Here is a 23,761-nt window from a genome sequence, read left to right on the forward strand (position 1 = left end):
CTCTCATAGAAGGCAGTATGTTTTGGTGTTCTGTGGATTCTCTCTCTCTCTCTCTCTCTCTCTCTCTCTCTCTTTCTCTCTCTTTCTCTCTCTCTCTTTCAGTGTGTGTGTGTGTGTGTGTGTGTGTGTATGTGTATAAACATCTATGTAAAGTATCAAGTGCATATGATACCAGTCCCCAAGTCCACTCTTCAAAGTACACTCCGCTCTTGCTGTTCTCTTGCACTGGAAAGCATCACTTTTTCCATATCCAAGTTGATCTGCCCCTCTGCTCATTTCCTCTGTGCCTTGTTCCTCCCAACACTTGAATATATGATTCTTGCTGTCTGTTCCAACAAGTCAAAATAAATTCAAAGCTAAAATGTAGCTCTCACTTTGGAATTTTTTCAAAGTAGAATTAAAATTGTCTCTGGATAGAAGAAGTGGGCTAGCACTTTGAGGTATCTGACAATATTTCGTCTCTATGTTTACATAACATGCTGGACTCTTCAAGTTTCCTATCTAGCAGCTAAGCAAAATGTGAAGTAAGACACAAAAATAGAAGATAGAAAAAATTCCTAACAAATCCCTAAATTTATAGAACACAAGGCCTTTTATATTACAGAAATTATATGTATAAAATACCACGTAAGCATTGATATGGGCTGTCTCCTGCCCTGCTAAAAGGCATAGGATGTAGGACATAAATTTTGTCCTTAGAAAAGGATCCCTGCTGCTCTGAAATCCTGAAAACTGACTCTTATGTCATCATATTCAGGGATGGCCTGGAAAGATCTCTTGTATGTCAAAGGAGGGGAAGTCCAGCCATGTTGACAGTGATTCAAAAGAACAGACTACATCTTGACCTTGCTGGTATTCCACTTCTTAGAGCATGTGATCTTGGAGGAGGCTGGGCCTTCTAATCTGAGCAGTTACATTCATCCCAGCTTCTTATGTCCCAGGAAGAGAAAGATTGAATCATAGAAATCAGTGATGTTCCAGGAAGAATTAATCTCTACCTGTGGCTGTACATATTAGGAATGAGGACAGTCCCTTCAGATGCCCAACTTCATCCAGTGATTTTTTTTTTCACATAGATTGCGTCTAATGAATCTCAGCTATAAGGCACTGTAAACCAAGCACTCTCCTGAAAGGAACTGCAGTGAGTTGGGGATGCCCTTTAATGACCCTGCCAGGTCTCCCTTATAGATACTAATGAAAAGCAGATGGTCTTTTCTCAGGAGAGGCAAGAATTGTGTTTCCCTTGTTGACTGCTCTGATCTCACTTCACCACAGTCTTGGACTCAGCTCACCACTTAAACTTTAGTTCCAGGCAACCATGTGGCATTTCACAGAAGTATCAAATTCTGGCTTATGCAGGGCTGACGCAGCTTCACAGGCCAGGTCAGAAAAGTGTAAGTCACTATATTGGTCCTGGGAAAGAGGATGGGATGACTTGCTTACAGAAAATGTGAAGAAAGCCAAAACGTCCATGCAAAATTCCCACATCTTTAACAAGTCTTCCTGACTTTCATTTTTATCTAGGAAAAAAAACAAACAAATAAATAAAATCTAAATTGTGGAGTCCTGTGGTCTACTAAAACTACAGTGTAAGATCTTATGCTATTTGGGTTATAATACAGAAATTAGCACCTGCAGATAATGTTAGAAAGGGCAATATAAACAGTATTTAGTATGGTGTGGCAATTTGAAGGTAACCATATACTCATGGCTTCCTTAACCTTGTCTCATCTCCACTGGCTATACATTTTATCTTTCAGATGCTCAATTTTAATACCTGGTCTCTTAAAAACCTAAATATCATTGAAAATATGCTTACCTTCTTTTAGTGAAATACTTCCAATCTCAGTTTTTAGGTTCTGCCTCAAATCCTGGCACGAAGTGTCCTCCCAGGAGCTAGGGCAGCTTTAGTAAATCAGATCAGTGCTCAAAAACAGAGGGCAAGGGGAACATGAAAATAATTCCTGCTGCGTACTTGCCAAAGACAGAATAACTCTAGGAAACAGTAGTAGAGTTCTTACCTTGAAGCCGCGTGCTTATATTGGACATGGCAGGCCATTTTATCTTCTCTTAGTTGGCTCTTTCTATTTCACTTGCTGAGGTCTAAGGGCTTAGAAGTGCATATTTCTATCTTTCTGATGATACTTTTTGATTTTCTACTACCCACTCACCCAGCCCCCCCCCCCGTGTGTGTGTGTGTGTGTGTGTGTGTGTGTGGTATACACACACATATATAAAGGTGAATGTACCCATGTATGAACATGAGAGGCCTGGGAAGTATGTCTGCTGTCCTCTACTGCAATCTGCCTTATTTTTTTCAGACACAGACTTTCAGTGAAGTTGAAGCTCAACATTTTGGCTAGACTTCATGGCCACCAACCTCCTAGGATGAGCAGCTTCCTAACCTCTAATGCTGGAATTAGAGGCAAGGGTGATCATACCCAACATTTTTAGGTGAGGGTTAAGGATCTGAACCCAATTCTTCTTGCTTTCACAGGGAGTGCTATTTTCTAACTGATGCCTGGTCCACTGGCCAGGCTCTGATAGAGTTTACACCTGCAACAGGTGAAAGGTACATTGGGAAGCTCCACAGTTTCCACATTGTAGCTATGTCTATACAGAGAGGCTCCAAATAGCTTGGTGTTGAAATGAACATGTTCAATTGTTTTTCCCTATAGTAAAGACTTTCAAATCTTGAGACGCCATGATTTTTCCCAAACACATGTAAATTACCCAACTCCTCAGGCCATCAGCTTTTGTTTTGTTTTTACACTCAGCATTTGTGTGTGGTGCAAGGATCACGTTACCAACTGAGCCACCCTCCACCATTCTTCACAAAGTACTTCTAGAACCTCTGTCACGGAAGCCACTCTCCCATTAAAATATGCATACTCTTTTGGTCAGTGTTGACTCCAGATAACACATCCTGAATTAACTGCAAGCATTTGGGCTGTGGGCATACTCTTAGTCTCATCCAAAAACATCACTTTTGACTGGAAAAGCAAATGGAATGCATCCTAACCCAGAGGAGACCAGATAACTTGAAAGCAAATTGTCTCTTACTGTGCATGGAGCTCCAAAGTCACTTACTGAAGAACAGGGGTCAATACAGAATGATACTAATTGCCAAGTTTCCTCCTATGGGCTCTGCTATCTTTCTATTCATTGTATTTTACTTTTTATATGCTTTCACTGATGGTTTGGTTATTGAGCCTTTGCAGTCACAACTCCAAATTTGTCTCTTCTTTCAACATCAATCATCTCTGCTACAGTAATTTGTGATGTGGGAGCCTATTACCAGACTTCCTTTCCTTTGTGATCAAGCAAGGGTTACAGTGCAAATGGATAGATTTTGTCATGATTAAAAATATACCAAGCCAGGATAAGTGTATATACACAGTCATCTGAGAAGAGTGAATTCTATCAAAACATAACTAAGACTGGAGCATGAGACAATACAAGATGTTCCCCCTAAGTGAAAACTGACCTCTGTAAAAACTCATTCCTTTTTTCCCTAAGTAATTTGCATGTTTTGGAGGGGAAAAAGAAACATGGCATCTCAAGAACAGAATGTCTTTGCTGTGGTGAAAACAACTTTCAAAACAGAGCTCTATGGGGTCCTTGGTATAGACACATCCATGCTATGGGAAAAAAGAATGCAGCTTTGTAACATGCGTGCTACTTACATGTGCAAACTCAGTCAGGGCTTGGCCCCACAGAGCAAGGATTAGCTCAATCACCATGCTCTACCAATTTTGACACATGTTGATCAGGATCTTCAAGAGTTGTGTGTGCTTTGGGCTGGGTCGTTGCTAGGGAACATAGTGATTTGCCACTCAACCTTTCCTTTTCAGCTGCTACTAACCAGCCATGTAAAACTGTTGGGCTTTTCTGATTTCTCCTCCACTCTGCAGTAAGGAGGACTTCATGCTATCCTCTGCCTTCCTTCAGCACAGCATTCCTTGACATAAAATGTGGGAAGGCTTCAGAAGACATGCTATAGTCCTAAACCTTGACACTTTGTGCAAAAGGGTTTATTAGGGATTATATATTATAATTACACACACACACACATATGTATAATATATAATCTATATATAGATACTATGTAATCTATATCTGTATCTCTAATATAATATATATGATATATAATAGATATAACCATTTATCTATCTTTGGGTATTTCATAGTTGTTTGTACATATTTAATAACTAGACAAATCCCTTGTCTTCAGCACAGTTAAATTTTGGCAAGATGGTAAAGGTGGGCTACAAGTCAAACATTAGCTGTCCTCTCCATGGTTCTTCTTAAACTCAGCATCCTCCAGCCAGCAAAGCATGCACTTTTGGATTTGTGGAAAAACCGAATTTGATTCTATGTTTGCCTGACTGAATAGTTTAATTAATTTCTTTCTCTTAAAAAGTGAAGACCCGGAGATCCAGTTCAAAGACGAAGTGTATCTCTTAGGCTTAGAGACTGTATGTAGTCATCCTGTGGTGCACTGGCTGTAATGTAAAGCCAGAAGAAGAAGGAAAAGGAGAGGAGGATCAGGAGAGGACAGAGGGAAGAGTAAGAGAAAATGAAGAGGAGAAGGAGAGGGGAGGCGGAGGAGGAATTTAAAGAAGAAAATACAGAACAACATAAGAAAAGGTGTTGTTCCTACTGAGTTAAGTGCAGTTTCTATGAAAGTTAATGTTATATTATGCAAAATCATAATGAATGTATTTGACAGATGTATACTTAGTGGTCTGGGTTCTAGGGTGCATGGTGAACCAAACATTGGGAAATCTGTCTCCTCATCAGATTTACATTTCACAGTAGCACTTAGAGTTCATGTGTTTCTTGTCTGACCACAGTGGATTTTTTTTTAAATTCATTTTGCTTTCTGTTTTTAGCTGATTTCAGAAAGAAAATGAAGAAGAGATGGCATTATTTTGCTTGCTGAAGCCACTCACTCATTTTGCCAATGACAGCATTTGCTGACTGTGGTTTGCAGTGTCCTGAGAACAGAATGGACTCTGCAAACCCGCGGGTGTCCACATGCTCACTGGTTTTTCTGGTTCCAGCTCCCAGCTCTGCACTCCTCCGTCTAGAAGCCTGTGACAACTACTGTTTGTCTGCACAAACATTTGAAGAGTCACGTAAATTTCTAGACTTGGTGAAAAGTTTCTATTGTCTCTGACTTAATTTTGGTGTTGCCCACAATCCTTGGATATAGTTTCTTGTTTGCCCAGCATGCTAGGTCCTAAAAAAGAGTGATGCCTAAGATCTTGGCTAACACAACACTAACCTGATTGCTCTCTCTAATGACTGTCTTTACCAAAAAACTCCTCTACCTCACCATCCATCTCAAAATTTGGTCTGCTTCTGATTGAGACTAAGACATCACTGTCATTTAGTTCATTCCCCCAACCATGTGTGCTCTGGGCACACATAATGCATTGAGCAGAGTCATCTTGCTAATGGCCCTTTCCACTTTTTCTCTGTGAGTATTTGGCTTCGTGGCAGCTCTATATATGTGCTCTGCTCCCAGGACCACCTCCTCAAGAATAAACATCAACCGTATTTTGTTGTTGTTGTTCATAGCATTTCTCATTCAGTAAACCATGGGAGAGGTGAGGCCACTGTAGCTCATAAATAATATTTAGTACTCCTACTGAGATAAAACATTTTGGATAAGAACATATTTTGCATTCTCTTCACTGGGGCCATGAATTACTGCTGAATCCATCCTGTGTTACTATAGTAATTGATTTACAAAATAGCTTTTATGCGGCACACACAAACTCACTCTTTTTCCAAACAGGAAATATTTTTAACTGCAACAGTGTGGGGGAGCCGAGAACCTGCTGAGCTGAAAAGCCAATATAGCTATCTGATTAATTGATTCTGACCTCATAAATATTAGACTTTGGGGGCTCTAATGGAACTTCCCGAGGGCAAATTGCATGGTTCACCTCATTCATTTATATCTCGGGCTGACAGATGTACATTATAAAATGTCACTGACTGTGCTGGCAACGAATGAGCTATAACATTTGCATCTTGATTCTGTAGTGGGATTTTCATGAAACACTTTTGCTAAATGATTCCAGCAGTAGTGAAGCATTGCTAAGCACACACCACCCTTTCTACCCTCATTAGCCTCTCAGCATCCATATTGATCTTCTTTACTTAGAGCTAAAATTATAAAATCCTTGCACTAATATAGACAGTTTTTCTCTTAATGTGTGCTATCTCTCCTGCATAGTTAGTAATGCCTGACAGTCATTAAGAATTGATGGGAATTCTTGTTGTGACTTCATTATTAATAAAGAATCAATAAAGAATGAGCTCAAATTCCAAACTTCAACATGAGGCAAAACTCAGGAAATAGATCATAAAGTTATAGACATGCCTGAAATTTACAGTTTTAGCCTCATGATAATATTATCCCACTTGGACTGTCCAACACAGGACACTCACTAGGCAGAAATGGAAAAAAACTCCACAAGAATCCTATAGTACAAATGAACCCTTATGCAACGGAGATGATTAGTCAGTAAAATGCTCGCAGTCAAAGTATGAGAACGAGTTCAGATTCCTAGCAACCATGTAAAACAGCTGGGCATGCCAGCATGCACTTGTAATTACCAGTATGGATGTAGAGACAGGAAACACCATAAACTTTGCTGGCTAGCCAGTCTAGTTGCATTGGTAAGCTCTGAGTTCAGTAAAAATAAGTTACAAAAATAAGGTATAGAAGAGAGTAAGTCAATTGATGTAAATCTCAGACCAACACATTTACACATGACCACATGCTCCTACATGCCCTTGCATGAATATATACACACACTTATATACAAAATAAATGACTATGGAATATCACTTCTATTTAAAGAGGTGCTTAATCTTAACAAGGTAATTTAGACCTATAATCTCAGACCCTGAGATACTGAGGCAAGAGGATTACCGAGAGTTTGAAGACTGCCTATATTACAGAGTGGGACTCTGCAAACAAAGAAACAAACAAAAAAAACAAAAATTCCAAACAAACAAAATGATTCTGTTGCATAAAATAATATAATCACATATTTTAATACAATAACAGATTTAGTGAGTAAAATACTCTGTTTACTTATATTGTAAGCATAGAAAATATGAAAATTTCAGTGGAAAATTTCCCTGAAGCACTTAGTTTCAGGGACACACTGAGAACTATCACATCTTCCAAATAGATTCAATAAAAGACTTATATTGGGGTAGTGAGAGGCCCAATGGGTAAAATTCAGTTGCCATCAAGTTCATGGCCTAAGATTTATGCCCAAAACCCACATGGTCTGAAAGATTGGGTCTGGCTAGTTGTCCTCTGACCTTTATCATGGTCCCACCCCATAGATTAGATTAGATTAGATTAGATTAGATTAGATTAGATGGATAGATAGATAGATAGATAGATAGATAGATAGATAGATAGATATACCATTATTTTATTTTTGTGTTGGAGTCCTAGAACTCAAGATTGTTTTATAAACCAGTTTTCAACAGTTAATTAAAAAAAAAAAAAACATTTAATTCTTTCCATGTTTAAAAAGCTGAAGAATTTGAACACAATAGTCAAGGATGTCTTACTATAACCTGGCTGTAACTGTTGTTTGTTTTTGTTTTCATTTTATTAACCATTTTATTTGTTTACATTTCAAATGATATCCCCCTTGCCAGTTTCCCCTCCACAAACCCCCCATCCCATCCCCCTTCCCCTTTGCCTCTAAGAGGGTGCTCCTCCATCCACTCACCCACTCCTGCCTCACCACTCTAGCATCCTACTACCCTGGGGCATCACTGTCTTATTTTTATAAAGTTTAATTTTCTTTATTTTGTCATAGCTGTCTGTATACTATTTGTCTCTTTACAAATTTTGAAGAAAACCACAGTTCTTTAAACAAGTAAATGACAGAGGAGTCAGAAAGCTCTGGCATGGAGATAAGAGACCAGCACATGAGCTGATTAGCAGTAAGCTGCTTCTGAACCAGTCAATCACCTAGACATGTGCACTGTGCTTTTATGCACTTATTGGAGCCCAAAGAAATGAACAACCACAATACTCCGAAAAGCCTATAAACTGGGAATACAAATCATTTTTAATGTTATAGGTAAATTTTCACACTAAGGTCCTCAGTGAAAATTAAAATGGGTCTAGAGATAGCTCAATGGTAGGAACGTTTGCTACACAAGAATGAGGGCCTGACTCAGACCTCTGACACCTAAAACCTGTGTTTTTAAATGAACCTGTAATCCCCGGGCTGAGAGTGAGATCAGAGAAGGAAGAATCACTGGGACTTTCTGGCCACCAACCTATTTTTAAAAATAGAGAACTGGTTCAGTGAGAGGACCTGACTCATGGACAAATGCAGCAGAGGGATGGCATCTACCTCTGGGCTCAACAAGCTCATACCTGGACATATGGATCTGCACACACATCCATGCACTACACAATACATTTCCCTTAAACATGCATATACGCATGTGCACATGTACACACACACACACACAGACACACACACACAAATACACACACAGACACACACAGACACACACACACACAAACACACACAGACACACACACACACACAGACACACACACACACAAATAAGAAAGGTTCCTGTCAAGCTTCTTTAGATAGAAACTTAAGTCATTCTACAGAGACCTCCTGGCCTCAGACAGTGTCTCTTTATTTCTTTGAAAATATATTAAAACCCCTGTCTCTCTTGGAAGAATTTAAAGGAGATTAACTATTGCATTTATAGGATTTGTAAAGCACAGAAAATTCTAAAGATGCAGGGTGGACAAAACGCGAAGCGGAAGCATCTGAAGGAACATTATTTTTTACAACCCTTCTTGATAAATTTTTCCATGATTGAGTTATCTGGAAGTCTGAATAGAACGTTTATTCTTGAGGGCCTTGGGAGTTAATGAACCAGAGGCCCAAGGTTATAACAGTTCTGTGGGTATCTCCAGGGCACTTTGTCTTCTTTTAGAAGAGCAAATGCTTTTTTTACAGAATCCCTCTATTTTCTACAGAAGATAGCACCTCTGCAGAGTGAACCTCTTCTAAACTAATAAAAAAGCTTCTCGCTGCTCAGACACTCATCAGGGCCTGGACTATCCCTTCAAATTATCCTTCTCTTTTAATTGCTTCTGTACAGAGAACATTTTCTTTCCTCATATGCCATGACCACTAGATTTCCTGGTTTACATAAAGCACTTTATGTATAGTTGGAACCTATAGGCCTGTGTTTTCTCAACATTTGGCTCTGCTCTGTGCTTCCATTGCTCTAATTCTCATTAATTTTCCCATCCCTGGATATTTGTTTATATTGGATATTGTCATATACAACCTGGAACTTATACTATCTCATTACTTATGGTGAGTATGGTGATTCACACCTAGGATTCTCCTACTTGGGAGCTGAGCAGAATTGGGATTTGGGAATCAGCCAGGAATACATAATATCCTGTATCTTGTCTCAAGAGACCAAAATAATAGTGAATAAATCATAACATTCCAGTTTTGGATTTGTGTGATGATTAAATGTGACTGTGAGATAATCTATATGAAGCTTTTAACATAGTGATTAACAGTGATAAGTTAACAAATAAAAGCTATCATTAACAATAATAATATAATTATTGTAGTTAATAAAAACAGCATGTTAAAGATGTGAGAGGGGCCAACAATGGAAAAATGTAAGTCTTCCCATCTTTCAATATTAACGAGTACAGACAAATTGTAACAGCACCCTAGAGATTTGTCTTTCCATTTTTGAATACACCATTGTTTGATCAACTGCCTTTCTTAAGTACATGTCACGTTCTGAGACTACCAGTTGTTTCATATTTTATTTCTCCTCCTGGGAACAATATAGTAACCTATTTTATGAGGAAAGGCTCAATTATTGGCAGGCTTCAGAAAAATCTACATGGAAGAACAGTTATTTATGGATGCTTTTTATCCTTTCTAGGATTGAACCTTGCGCCAAGAAAGAAACTTTTGGGTTTTGTAGTCTCTATGACACTTACAAATATATGTTTAAGTCTTGCTTTCTTTATTTTTTTAAACACTATTAATATACCATGACTTTTTCCAAAATTTCTCTTGCTTTGATTTTGTAGTTTGCTAAAAACTCAGCCATCAAGCTTTGCTGCTCTGTATTTCATATACTCAATTCAAGACTTCTTTAACCCAGAGAATGATCTGGGCCTTGCCCAAGTAGGACAGGGTAACTGAGCCAAGAGGCTAGACTCTGATGTGATTATGGGTTTGGAAGTCAATGACACAGTTTCTCCAAGCCTGCAGATGACCACTGAAACCAGAGTAAGCAGTCGTGGGAGCACGCTCCAGCATGCCAAACAAAAATGAAGAATATGGTAGAAAGAGTTGATGTTGAGGTCAGACAGAACATAATTTGAAATCTAGGTCTACCATGTATTTACTGTGGGCAAGACTTCTTGCCTCTATGGCCTTTAATTTCTTGTATATAAAATTAGAACAACAAACCCAACTTTAAAGGATAGCTGTGATAACTGAGAAAATAGACATGCGTTGGCTTTCAACACTAAGCATATCAACATCTTCAACGCTGCATGTGACCTCTGAGAACTTTGACTTTCCATGTCAGAAAACACAGTAGTTGACTCTTAAGCAAACCATTTACTCAGAGTTGTGGCAAAACCTCTCTGACCTACTCTATAAAGGCACTAAATCATAGCCTGTTCTCCCTGAATTCAACCACACGCTTTACTTCTGTTTGCCAGAAAAATTCTCTTTACAAGGTTGCCTTTTAAAAGACATAGACTTATTTGTGTCCTTAAAATTTTTGGACCTCTGTCAGCTGAGATTCACTCCTTCCCACCCACACATCTTCCTTTAAAGTTTTTATTTTTCATCCGTTATCCATGACACCTCTGGCTGTGTGCCTGGAAGAAAACTCATGGTCATCCAGTTAACTTCCATATGGAGTAGGAGGGGATCAGGCTTAAGTTAATCCAGAGGACACGAAAACCAGCTAAGAAGTGGAGGCTGAACTTCAGTCCAGGAAGCCCTACAACTATCACTGAGAATGTACATCAAGCCCCTGTGCTCAGTTCCTTTAGGAGGTAATGAGCAAGTGACCAAGTTTCAAGATTCATTATTAGATAACTGGCCACACTCTGCTCCACCTACTTAGAGAATTTTCTCAGCTCCCTGAAAGTCATTTAGAGGCAGTAATGGAGTATATTCAAGCTGCTTCCTCAAGTCTCCCCAAGGAGAGAAATTAAAATTGTATCTTCTTCACATCAACTCGAATCCTCAAATATCTACAGTCTAGGAAGCTGTTTTGGTGTGTGTGATCACACATGAATGCACTTCTGACAAAGTAGAGAAGGAAACGGAGTTCTCAAACATCTTGTTCCAGTGATTTATTTCCAACACTCGATTTAACGCATCTGAAATGAGAAATGAGAAAATTAAAAAATCTGAGCGAAATAGAGCTAAACGGAACCATGGAATCTGGTGTTACTCTGTGGCTGTCTGCCAAGCCTTTCTCATGTCACAAATCTGTGTTCATGGCAGCACGGAAGTACTGCTGCGCTATACGGAAAGTCTAGGGGGAGTGTGGTTCGGTTGGCTTTACATCTCCTCCAGCATAGCATAGCACTGTAGAGTTGGCCTGCCATTTGCTTTCTCTTTCACCTTGAACATTCTGGAAGTGCTTGTGTTTTCTGTGATTTGTTCTGGCAACAAGAGTCATTCTGGGTAGTAAGAAGCAATGCTGCATGCAAAGTTTTACCCTGAAATAACAGAGATTTTCTTTGGGTGAGCTACATTGAAAGGTCTGGGATCTGCTATCTTCGCATTACTGTTAAGTACAGTAAATTAACATTGTCAAAATGACAATAGCTTTTTTCAGTAACTTCCAAAAGAGGAATCCTATTGCATATATATGCTGATACCTAGAGTATATAATATGTATTATGTATTTAAATATGAGCTAAATTTTATTGTAATATATATCACCATATGTGTGTGTGTGCATATATACACACACATGTATATATGTGTGTGTATATATGCATACATTGTGTGTCTTGAGATGATATCTCACTTTCTAGACTAGACTGGCCTTGAGCTTTCAAGCAATGCTACTTTCTCGGGCCTCCTAGTTGCTGAGTTTATAGACCTGAAATAAAGTGATTTTCCTTACTGGGTTGTATTTGTGAGAGTAAGTGGAAGATGGCCACTCCTTTTTTCCCCTTCAACAAAAGATTAGCCTTTGCCCTGTGCCAGTAATTCTGCTAGGTGCTAGCAACAAGAAGATATAGAACACAGACTCCCAAAGAGTTCAGAGCTAGCAAGGACAGGTAAATATGCATGCACATGATTTCAGCATCGTGTGATATTTTTACTTCAATGGGCAGTCATGTAGACTTCTACAAATACTATCATAGGGCTAATAAAGGAGAAAAGAATGTGTGTCTAGCTACAGAGAGCAAAAATTTCCCTCATAAAGTTTAATTGTATTGAACATGTGAAATGAGATTTGAAAATGAAATAAATATTTACCAGGCAGAGCATGCACATGGTACAGGTAGCTAAATAGAGGTGGGGAAACAAGCAGTCCAGCAGCACCAAGATAAAATTGAAGGTGGAGAGATGAGCTAACAGCAGATCAAAGACCAAGATTTTGTATTCTCCTAAAGATGGGGGAGACTCAGGGGAAAGGCTGTGCTGAAAATTAAGAAGAATGTAGATTAGAGGGAGAGAAAACAACCAGTTAGGAGTTGTGTGGGGTTGTCCATAGTATAATATGATTGCTACAATGCTGGGAAAAGAAAGGAGGGAGAATCAAGAAAGAACAGTGAGAACATTGTGTACAGGTAGAAATCTAGTATTTAATTTCCTCTGAGACATCCATTACATAAAAAATGAACAGGTTCCTGGGTGTGAAGCACAGGTGTTCAAAAACAGCAAAGTCTGTGTATCATCTATTTACCTCTCATCGTTCTGTCATCTATCTGTCTGTCTATCCTCTGCCCATCTATTTATCATCCATTTGCATCTATCATCTATCTGTCACATACCATCTATCTATCAGTAATCTATCTGTCATCTAACATCTGTCATTCATGTATCATCTATCCTAGCATCTATCTATCTATCTATCTATCTATCTATCTATCTATCTATCTATGTACCTATGCATCTAACTATCAATTATACTTCTATCTTCCAAGTGGTGAGAGATCTCCAGATGGCATTTGGAGATGAAGATGTAGAAGGGGAAGGTAGAGCAAAGTAAAGGCAATTTAATTATTTTTTTCCTGCTATTTCTGCTGTTTTTTGCTGTGTAAAAAGTATTCATGAGTAGAAAAATATAAAGTTAAAAACCTGAAACTAGGGCATTGTTGGTTCAAAATGAATCTCTTTCTCCTACATGTTCTTCATAAAGCTTAGAATTGAATATACAAGAACTCAAACATAAACTGTCAAATTCTGCAAGTTAAAACTTACTCACTCGCCAGATGGTGGTGTGCACGTCTTTAATCCCAGCACTTGGGAGGCAGAGGCAGGCAGATTTCTGAGTTCGAAGGCAGCCTGGTCTACAGACTGAGATCCAGGACAGCCAGGAACAGAGAAACCCTGTTTCAAAAAATCAAAAAAAAAAAGAAAAAAAGAAAAAGAAAGAAAAACCAACCAAATAACCAAACAACCAAAACAACAAAAAACAAAAAACTTTACTCACAATATAATCAACAAATGTTTATCACATGCTTACCACCCAAGAATACTCCTTTTTGATCCCTTGGTTAGAAAAAAATGAGGTATTATCATTAATATTTGCAAAATGAATACAATGGAACCAAAGTAAAAAAATATTATATTTCCTAGATTTAGATCTGAGTTTATGTGACATGAAGATCTTTGTTAAAATTATTACCATCCTGGCTTTACTGCCTCAACCAAGATGACTTATTTATAGCCAAAGGATAGTCATTTCTAATTCTAAGATCTCCAGCATTCTTCTGGAAACCAAAGGCAATGCCCATTTCTGTATCAACTCTTCCTATCATAAATGTCTCATTCTTTCTGGTCCTCTGTTTTCTTTTCTTAATACTTTATTATTATTTAAATTATAATAATGGTAAACAAAAGTCAATGAAAGTTTTGACATATGTAACATTTATATTAGTAAAATATCTGCCTATCTAGCCAATTTAATTTGTAGCTAGATTGATCTACCTTAGAGGTAAAATCAGTCCTAATCAAGTATTAATAATGATTTTTCTTCTTGTTTTCTTCCGATAGAATAATGCATCCTTCTCCCTATCTGTTACCTTACAGCCACTATCTAAAAGAATTTGGAAGGATCTGATAAAATAAAAGCCTTCGTTATGTCCACTTGCTTCATGAAACTCAGGATATTTGTATCTCCATTCTCTACACCCAACAAGACTCATGATTGAGTCTGAATAATTCTCTTCAACCCTTTTATCTTGCTTTTTCAGTATAGCAAAGGAAATCCATAAAAAACAAATAAGGTTGCGTCACCTGAGAAGTATGTAAGCAGTGCATGTGTATAAGTGTACTTGAACAGTGCATATATATGAGTATACCTGAGCAGTGCATGTATGTGAGTACATCTGAGCAATGTGTATATATGAATATACCTAAAAGTGCATATATATATATATATATATATATATATATATATACCTGAGCAGTGCATATATATGAGTATACCTAAGTAGTGCATGTATAGGATTATACCTGAGCAGTGCATGTATATGAATATACATGAGTAGGCATGTATATGAGTATATCTGAGCAGCATATGTATGGAGTATGCATTTGCATATGGAAATAAATTTTATATAGTTTCCACTCATTGTGCATGAGTTTTACATCTGTAGGCTAAACCAAAAATTATATCACTTCAACATTTTTAGAGAACCCTTTCTTGTACTTATTCTCTAAATTGTACAGTGATTACTTAGATAGCATTTACAATATATTAGGCATTACAAACAACCTGGAAATAATTTAAAATATCAATCAATTACATGCATATATTAGACCGTTTGTGTTAGATACTGGGACACTCTCTGACTTGGGTATCTGTAGGATATTCTGAGGCCAGTTTCTCACTTCTATGGAAGTATGACTATGTAATACTGTGTATCCGTAGTCCATGTGCACGGTGAACTTGAACTTATTCTGTGGTAGGAAAAGAAAGAATATGGTGAAATGGCTTATTCACCTCAAGTAAACACAAAAGCAGCCATCAATTACACAAGGAACTTTTCCAACAGAGGAGAAAAAGCACTGAGGGATTAGAACAAAAGTGAGCACAGGTTGGTCAGGACCAAGAATGTTCTTTCAGATGTTACTGTGACTATGGTTGAAAGGAGAGTGCTTTATACCCCAAGGGACATATCAGGTTAACACAGAAACATTGTACAAAGGACCCCCTGGTGCCTTTTCATAACATTGGAATGGTGGCCTAAGAGTCTCAGGCTTGGCTGTAGGCACCACCATAAATCAATGTCATCATCAGAAAAGCACAGCCAAAGAAGCATCTTGTCACTTTGTCCCTGGCCTGTTTTCTTAGCAGAGCCACCTAAACTGCTTCCTTAACTGGGGCTGACCTCTGGGATACAAGCTGCACAGAACAAAAATTAAATGGCATGGAACACACAGAGCGAAGGAGATCAGTACGATGTGGGAATGACACTGAGGTACTGGCAACAGTTTTTATTCTAGAAACCCAGACTTCACTTTTCCCCAAAATGCCTCTGGGCCTTGTGTGCTCCACTGGAGGGAAGAGATAAACGGGCTCAGCATGGTCCTCAGCCCCTCATTGACTCCAATACCAGACCACTACCCATGCTTTTAAATACTGTGATCCCATCAACATTTTATTGGCAGAAATGATGCCAATATTTTTAATGGTATTACAAGGTCACATACTGTGTGGAGAGTCAGGATTCTGGTACTATCCATGAGACTTTTTGTTTTGTTTTCTTTGTTTGTTTGTTTTTAAATATACTTTATGTTTTGCAATCGAATTCATATATTAAACATACTGTAATTGTATGATTTTATATACTTTTAAACAGCATAAAAATAAAATATTTTCAGCCTATACAATCCCTCCTCTGTGTATGTTAGTTGAACATGGTTTTAATTATTAGTCAATGGGAGGATTAAATCCACTCTGGGTAACATAATTCTTAGGCAAGTGGGCCTAATTATGTCTAAGTGGTAGACAAACATGAGGCTAGGAACAAACCAGTATGCACTTTTCCTATCTGGGTTCTCCTTCAAGCTCCTCCTTTGCGGTCCTTGATGGTGGACTGTAACTGGTAAACAGTGTAAACCCTTGCGTCCTCAAGTTGATTTTCATCATAGTGTTGACTTCATCAACAGAAACAGCAAGAACAGGAAGGAAGACACAGCACTAGGAACAGGCCAGTCCATGACTGTGGGGGTGAGGATGCAGCTTATTACACTGAAGAAAAACAAAAACAAACCAGAACAGAGATCTCTGGCCAACTGTGATGGGTTAGAACACCCCAGTACCCATCTACTATGGCCTATCTCTACCAAGAAGACCTCACACACCAACGATTCTGTTGCCCATGGATAGTTATTTAAACATATGGGCTCATGAGGAGATTCCCCAGCCAAGCCATTTCCCTATTCACCAGAGCTACTCCATAATAATACTAAATGTGAGTTTTCCTTTGCTCTTTGCAGCATCAGCTGTGCTATAGAAGCCATGGAGGTCATGGATGGGAAGTTATACTTATAATCTGCAGTTAATCTTATAATCTGCAGACAATATGAAGACTGCCATATTGGTATTGTCACTGTGAGTTTGTTTTACCAGGTTTCCCAGGACACAGAATTTACCCCTGAGGCCAGCCACTTCTGAGGTATCTCCTGAGCACCACTGAGAAATCTTTTTGCTCCACTGGCTGTGTGCTGTCTTTCTTAGGACCACCTTCAAGTTTTCACCCCAAAACTAAAGTTTCACTCTATTCCTTCAATAATTTTATTCATTCTCTTCCCATTTTGTTTGAAAGCAATTATATGTTATTTTAATGTCATTTTAATGTGTTTATTTTAATTTGGGTCACCTTGAACTTTGATTTGAGAAAGCATCTATAAGGCTGGAGAGATGGCTCAACCATTAAAGCTGAGGCTCACAAGCCAAAACATAAGAGAAAGCATCCATCTATTCTCCTCTCTTAGTGATACTGAGAAGAGTAGAATTCAAGGTGACCAAAACCTTCAGACCAACGGAAAATCAAGTGATTCATGTTAGTCAATTAAACTTTTTATGAGTATTTTTATTTTTTATTTTAATTTTGGAGACAGGACAGCCATGGTTTACCTGACACTATGTAGAACAAACTAGCATCAAAATTGCAGAAAGCTACTGTTCCCTCCTTTCCAGTGCTGGGATTATAGGTGTACATCCTGTCCAGTGATACATCCACCTATTTAACTGAGTTGTATGAGACAGGAAAAAATAATGGACTGGTTGTTTCATCATGGTGACAGACTCCAGAGTCTCCAGTGCTTCTTGAGTGAAGCCAGACATCTCCAGCCAAGTTGCCTTCAATTGTGTCTAACTTATTTCTAACTCTTCAGTAATCAAATACACTCACTAAGCTAATTTTTAACCTCCTGATGAAATCCCTTTTATTAAATTTAACCAGATACCTTGACTTGCAAAACAAACACACTAAAACAATAACAACAAAACCTCTAAGTCTATAACCAACCCCTGGTTATATGAGCCTATAAATATTTAAACAGTTGTATATTTAAACAAATAAACACTTATGAACTAAACATGTGCTGATGGCATTTAGCCACATTTCTACAATATTTTTACATGCTTTATTTTATACATGGAATTTTAAACATTTTTTAAAGTTTTGTCATCCCAACATGTAATAAAGTAATTTCCCCCCCCAGTTTTACAAACAAGGTCCACACAAACTATTGAAAAGCTACATAGCAGAGAAAATTTAGAAGTTCAAAGATATCTCTGGTTTTAAAACTAATTTTTTCCAACCTAAGTACTCCATGAATTAAAATACTTGGCTGAAGAAATGCTTAGCCTAATGTCTTGGTAACGACTTGAGGTTGTTGTGGTATTTATTCTAGAATTAATATTTATATGGATTGCAACATTGAACTGTGGTTTAGAGAATACATTATTCCTGTGCCCATGTTGAGAAGTATATTGTAATAGCTTAAATGTTTAACATTAGTGTTGTTGACAGGGTAGGAAAGGCAGCTAGAAGCTGATGTGTCTTACATTTCTTCTCTTTTACTTTCTTACCCATGTTCTTGTTCAGCGAACACTTACCGACTAAGCTGACTGAGCATCCTTCAGCACTCCAGAAGGTCAGGCAGCACTGTCATGTTTTGTTAGCAGGTCTCCCAATGATGTGAAGACCTTGTTTGGTCACAACCTTTAGATGGGACTATTTCATTGATTTCTTACACATGTTGACAAATATCCAACATTTCAGGTCCAGTTTAATCTGGACTCTTGATCTGTTCTTTAATTACTGTGGTTTGGAAATTGAAGCCCTATAGATGAAAAGAGAGACCTCAGAAAGGCTAAGGCATGTTTCTTCCTTGCCCTCTAAGAACTGCAGTGACACATGTAAAAGCTTGGTTAGTTATTCCCCAGACTGCTGTCTTGCATAGTTTACATCTTGCTATTGGCCTTTGATGTTCAAGCATAAGACAATCTCAACTTCATGGAAGATTCTGGGTGTACATGCTTTGCAATTAAATCTAATAGAATCACTTCTTCACAAATAAAAACATATTGCAGAATATTTTCATGTTTTTGTGGTTGTATAAGTGAGGTTTTAGAAATCTCAGTCCATTCATGCTCTGTTAGTAAGAAAATATTTCCTCTTTTAGGCCCTGAGTTATTTCTGATTTTTAAAATAAATTTATATTTGAAGTTCATCCATTTATTGGCAAGAATTATTTATTTCACTTATTAATGAGCAAGGGAGATACAGTCCCCAAAATGTAGTAGAGCTTTTAGTATAGTACCAGAATGTCCAACCCAGCAATAAATAAGACAGTTCTCACAAATCTATTGGCATGTCCCATCAAAGAGACATGGCACATAGAAAAGACTATGTTGTGCATCATTGTGTGCGCTGGTAATGCCAGCACGTAGACTTGAAAGCAAAAGGACCAGAAGTTTGATCAGTTACATTATTCAAGACCATCATGGGATACATGAGACCCTGTTTCAGATGCAAATAAACAAAACCAACAGTAACAGTGAAAAATAAAGACTAGGAGGAAGCTAACCGAAGAAAGGCGTTTATGAATGACTTCACTTAGAGCACAATATCGACACACAAATCTGTTCTGAAATAAAGCAGGTAAGAATGCTAAGCAGCAAATTTAAAGGCAGTCATAGAAGACCTGGGCATTTGTAAACATCCCATTATTCTATGTAGCTTGGAAAATGGCAAAGGGAGAGGGCGGTGCCACTTGAGGGCTGAACCTGAACCACAGTTAGTGGCTCAGGTATTGTTCTATAAGTTCAACAGAAAGCTGATGAGAAACGTGAGAAGATGAGGTGGATGTCTACTCAGATACGGGTGCAAGGATACCCAGACATTGCAAGAGTACTGGCAAAGCAATACATGAATGGATGAGAGTAACAGAGACGGAGCAAAGGAGAAAGAACAACAGGGGTGAGGAAAGGAGGAAATAGGTAAAAAAAGAGTCAACTTTTTCATAAGTAAAATGACTTTTGAGCAAAGCTTCATGAGTGTTTATGAGTGTGTACTACATGAAAGAACAAAGGTGTAAAATTATCTCCTGCATTTTCTCATCCCGAGTGAGGTCATTTTTCATAATCAATTCCATAAAAGCGTTTATAAACACACCAATAGCACACATCTAACGTATCAAGTGAACCTTTCCCAGTTTCTTTTGCTCATTATGGAAATGTCTTCAAATTTACTTCAGAAAGTTCACTGTTTTTAATTGCTATAGGGTGATTTATAATGTGAGAGGGCTATAGTATATTCATCATCTTCTATAGGATGAATGTGGGGTGTTAGGTTATACACACACTGACACACACAGTTATAGTCACAGCAACACATTTTAAATACTTTCAATATGGACAATTGGCTTTAGTTCTGCATGACACATATGCAGTGGAGGAACTTCTGGGCAAATATTAAAGCAAAAAATATTGCTTTCTAAAAGAGACATAAAAATTTCAATTTTATAACCCATATATTAGAAAAAATTCTCTCTGTGTCTGGACCAACAGTAACTACACTTTGCTTCTTTATTGACATCCATCACTTCCTAGTATCTGGAAAGTCTTACGTAGAAGCCTTTGTCTACAAAACATGCCCAAGCCAGAATTTTCATGAGAAACTGGGAGTGGGCCCTACATAGGGCAAAGCATCCACTCTGGGAAGGATCAGCAGAGTTTTACCTATATTTGGAGAAAGAACTGTGAGAATAAATAACCTAGCAAGAGCAGTGTCTTAGTCAGGATTTGTATTCCTGCACAAAACACCATGACCAAGAAGCAAATTGGGGAGGAAAGCTTAATCACCTTATACTTACTTCCACATTGCTGTTCATTACCAAAAAAAGTCAGGGCAAAAACACACAGGGCAAGAACTTGGAGGCAGAAGCTGATGCAAAGGCCGTACAGGGGTGTTGCTTACCAGATTGCTTCCCCTGACTTGCTCAGCTTGCTTTCTTATAGAACCCAGAACTACCAGCCCAGGGATGGCACCACCCTCAATGGGCTGGGCCCTCCCCCTTTGATCAGTAATTGAAAAAAATGCCTTACAGCTGGATCTCATGGAGGTATTTCCTGAATTAAGGCTCCTTTCTCTGTGATAACTCCAGCTTGTGTCTAATTGACACACAAAACCAGCCTGTACAAGCAGATTCTGACTTTGGAGATGCCTAGTTTAAGATGGGCATTTCACATCCAAGTAGACACACCCATTCCTGATGTAGATGTTTGGACTTTAGTTCTCCAAGGATATTTCAATTTGAGATGTGATTTTTCCAAAGCTATGGTGACAGATATTTCAGTCTGGCATATATGAAGCTAAGGGTATTCCCCAAACCCCAGCACTGCATAAGCTGAATGTGGTGGTACATGCTTATAATCCCAGCATTTCAGAGGGAATGACAGGGGAATGAGAAATTCAAAATCATCCTTTTACACTAAGAACTCCAGGAGAACCTGAGACACATAATACCCTGTCTCAGAACAAAAATAAACCAAGAATTCTGTTCAATGACAGAGTATAATGAGACAGAGCTCAGCCTGAAACTCAAAAAGTGAATCACAAAGAAGAATCTGAGGAAAGTCTGAGGAGCAGACGTAAGAGACATCTGAGAGATGGCTGGCACAGCAGCTCACCATTCAGAGACATTCGCTTCACTTTCTCTTAGCAGTTTCCGTGGACAGAGCTAGTAAAGGCCTGCACAATTCCAAGTGACTCAGTGTGGAATTTAATCTGGGGTCTATGGAGTGGGAAACAGTGAGACAAAGAGCACCAAGGGGTCAATGCCGTTATCTTGCCCTCGGAGGGAAGACTTGCACAAAGAAGGAAGGCCCAAACTATTGGGTGCTGTGCCCTGTCCCATAGAAACATGATATTGTGACATGACTACACTAGACAATGAGTTTGGTTATAACGCAAAATAAAGAATAGTTGCTCCAATGGCCGTGCTATGCAAAGTAGTTCAACATAAATGAGAAATGTGAGATTTGGGTACAAGAAACATTTCATCCATGATGCATACATTAAAAAGAACAGAACCTGATGTATCACATATATTGAAATAAAAGAAAAAGTTACCTCAAACAAGTATCTCGACCTGTCTGCTCTGAAAGTGAGCTCACAGGGGACATATCTTCAGAAGTGAGCTTTGAGAGGGTCACATCAGGTGAACTTGCCTGCAGAAATTGGCTTAGAGTGGGTAGCAGGAGATGAACTAAACTGTAGAAGTGAGTTGAGAAAGAGTCAAAGCACGTGAAAGCTTTGGGAGGTGTCACGGTATGTCAAAGTCTGTGGGAGTGAGCTTTGGGGAGGTTACCACATGTATTTTACTGGAATTGCTCAGAGATTGGTGGAGAGAAAAGCTACAAGATGGGGTAGCATGTGGGGTAGACTAAGGCATTAGAAATGCTACTGGGATGTGTGCATGTCTGGTTTTGTTCACATGTTCCTCCAGAGCTGGACTATGCAATAGATAGTTATCGGTATTTTCCCAGAGTTTCTGGCCCAGGAAATTAAGAATAAGCTAAAGGAAACAGGATTTATGTCCAAGATGTTCCCTAATACATCAACTATGTTTTCAAAACAAGTGTTATAGCAGAACTGGCCACACCATAAATCCATCTGTTGCAGACAGTAGAAATGTCAGCAAAGCCATCAAAGTCAGGATGACTCAGATGCATTTTAGCAGCTGTCAGATGAGCATACTCAAGAAACAGTCTGGAGTTCTTTTCCCTTGGAAACCCTGATTTGCTGAGGTCAGTGTGCCACCAATTTCTCCTTGGGTGAATTTTGAGCCATTATGTAAATTGGCCAAGGCAACTGAAGCATCTACAGTCAAATGTATAGGACACTTTAAATTTTAAACCAGCCAGGATCAAATTTGGTCTCCCATTTCCATTCTCTCTGCTTTCTCCAAGGGGAATGAACACAGGAAGCCTGGAGAAGATGTGGTCAGTTATAGAAAAGTAAAGGATGTGCACTGTTGCTCGTTAAGCATGAAGAGATGTCAGCCAGCTAGAACATTGCTCCTTCATTTTAATAGACAACCAGTTTGATAAGAAATAGACAGTTAACTGACACAAATTCCACAGTAGGTGTCTATGATAGGTTACATTGGCAGGGATGACTGCCTATCCAGCCTGGTTATGTATTTTCCCATCAGTTCAAATAGGAGAAAACATACACAGCTCAGTGTTCTTGGTTGTGCTGCCAATTAAGTACCATAGTGGATGGGAGCTTTCTGGTTGCAATGTTTTGTTTGAAGAAGGAGGTATATCCAAGTCACAGTAGATTAAGGACAGAATTCATGCCCATATCCTTGTCTCAGTAGACATGGTTTCAGCAAAGAAGATACAGCCTTGGACGGCAAAGTGAGAGAATGTTTTAAGAAACAACAGTTCACAGAAAATACTTGTTTTACTCTTTTGATTTTTTAAAATAATTAAATGAGACCAATTATTTTTGTGGCACTGAGGATTAAACGAAGGGCTTTGTACACGCAAGAGATGTGCTGAACTATTTAGTTCTCTGTACACAGGCTCCTGTTACCTTTTGCATTTTGAGATAGCCTCACTAAATTCCACAGGCTTGTCAGGAAGTCACTCTGCAGATGAGACAGAACTTGAATTTATCATCTCTGTGCTTCAGCCTCCGAAGTACCTGGAATTATAGACCTGCATTAGCAGACTAAGCTATCTTTATATTAACTGATAAATAAAAGCACAAAATTTTGTCCTGTCTAGGGGTCACCATGTGCCACTTCAATACTGTTTGCACTACACACGAGATTGCCTACCTGATAAACTTTAAGATCAGCAGTATATAATAACTGTACAAGTGAACCCACACTTGATCTTTCTTGCAATACAGATAAACAAGAGAGGCAGAGGAGCCAAATGATGTGTAAGGTTCTAG

This window comes from Arvicanthis niloticus, chromosome 8, assembly GCF_011762505.2.
Source record: "Arvicanthis niloticus isolate mArvNil1 chromosome 8, mArvNil1.pat.X, whole genome shotgun sequence".
In the NCBI taxonomy this organism is placed as follows: Eukaryota; Metazoa; Chordata; class Mammalia; order Rodentia; family Muridae; genus Arvicanthis; species Arvicanthis niloticus.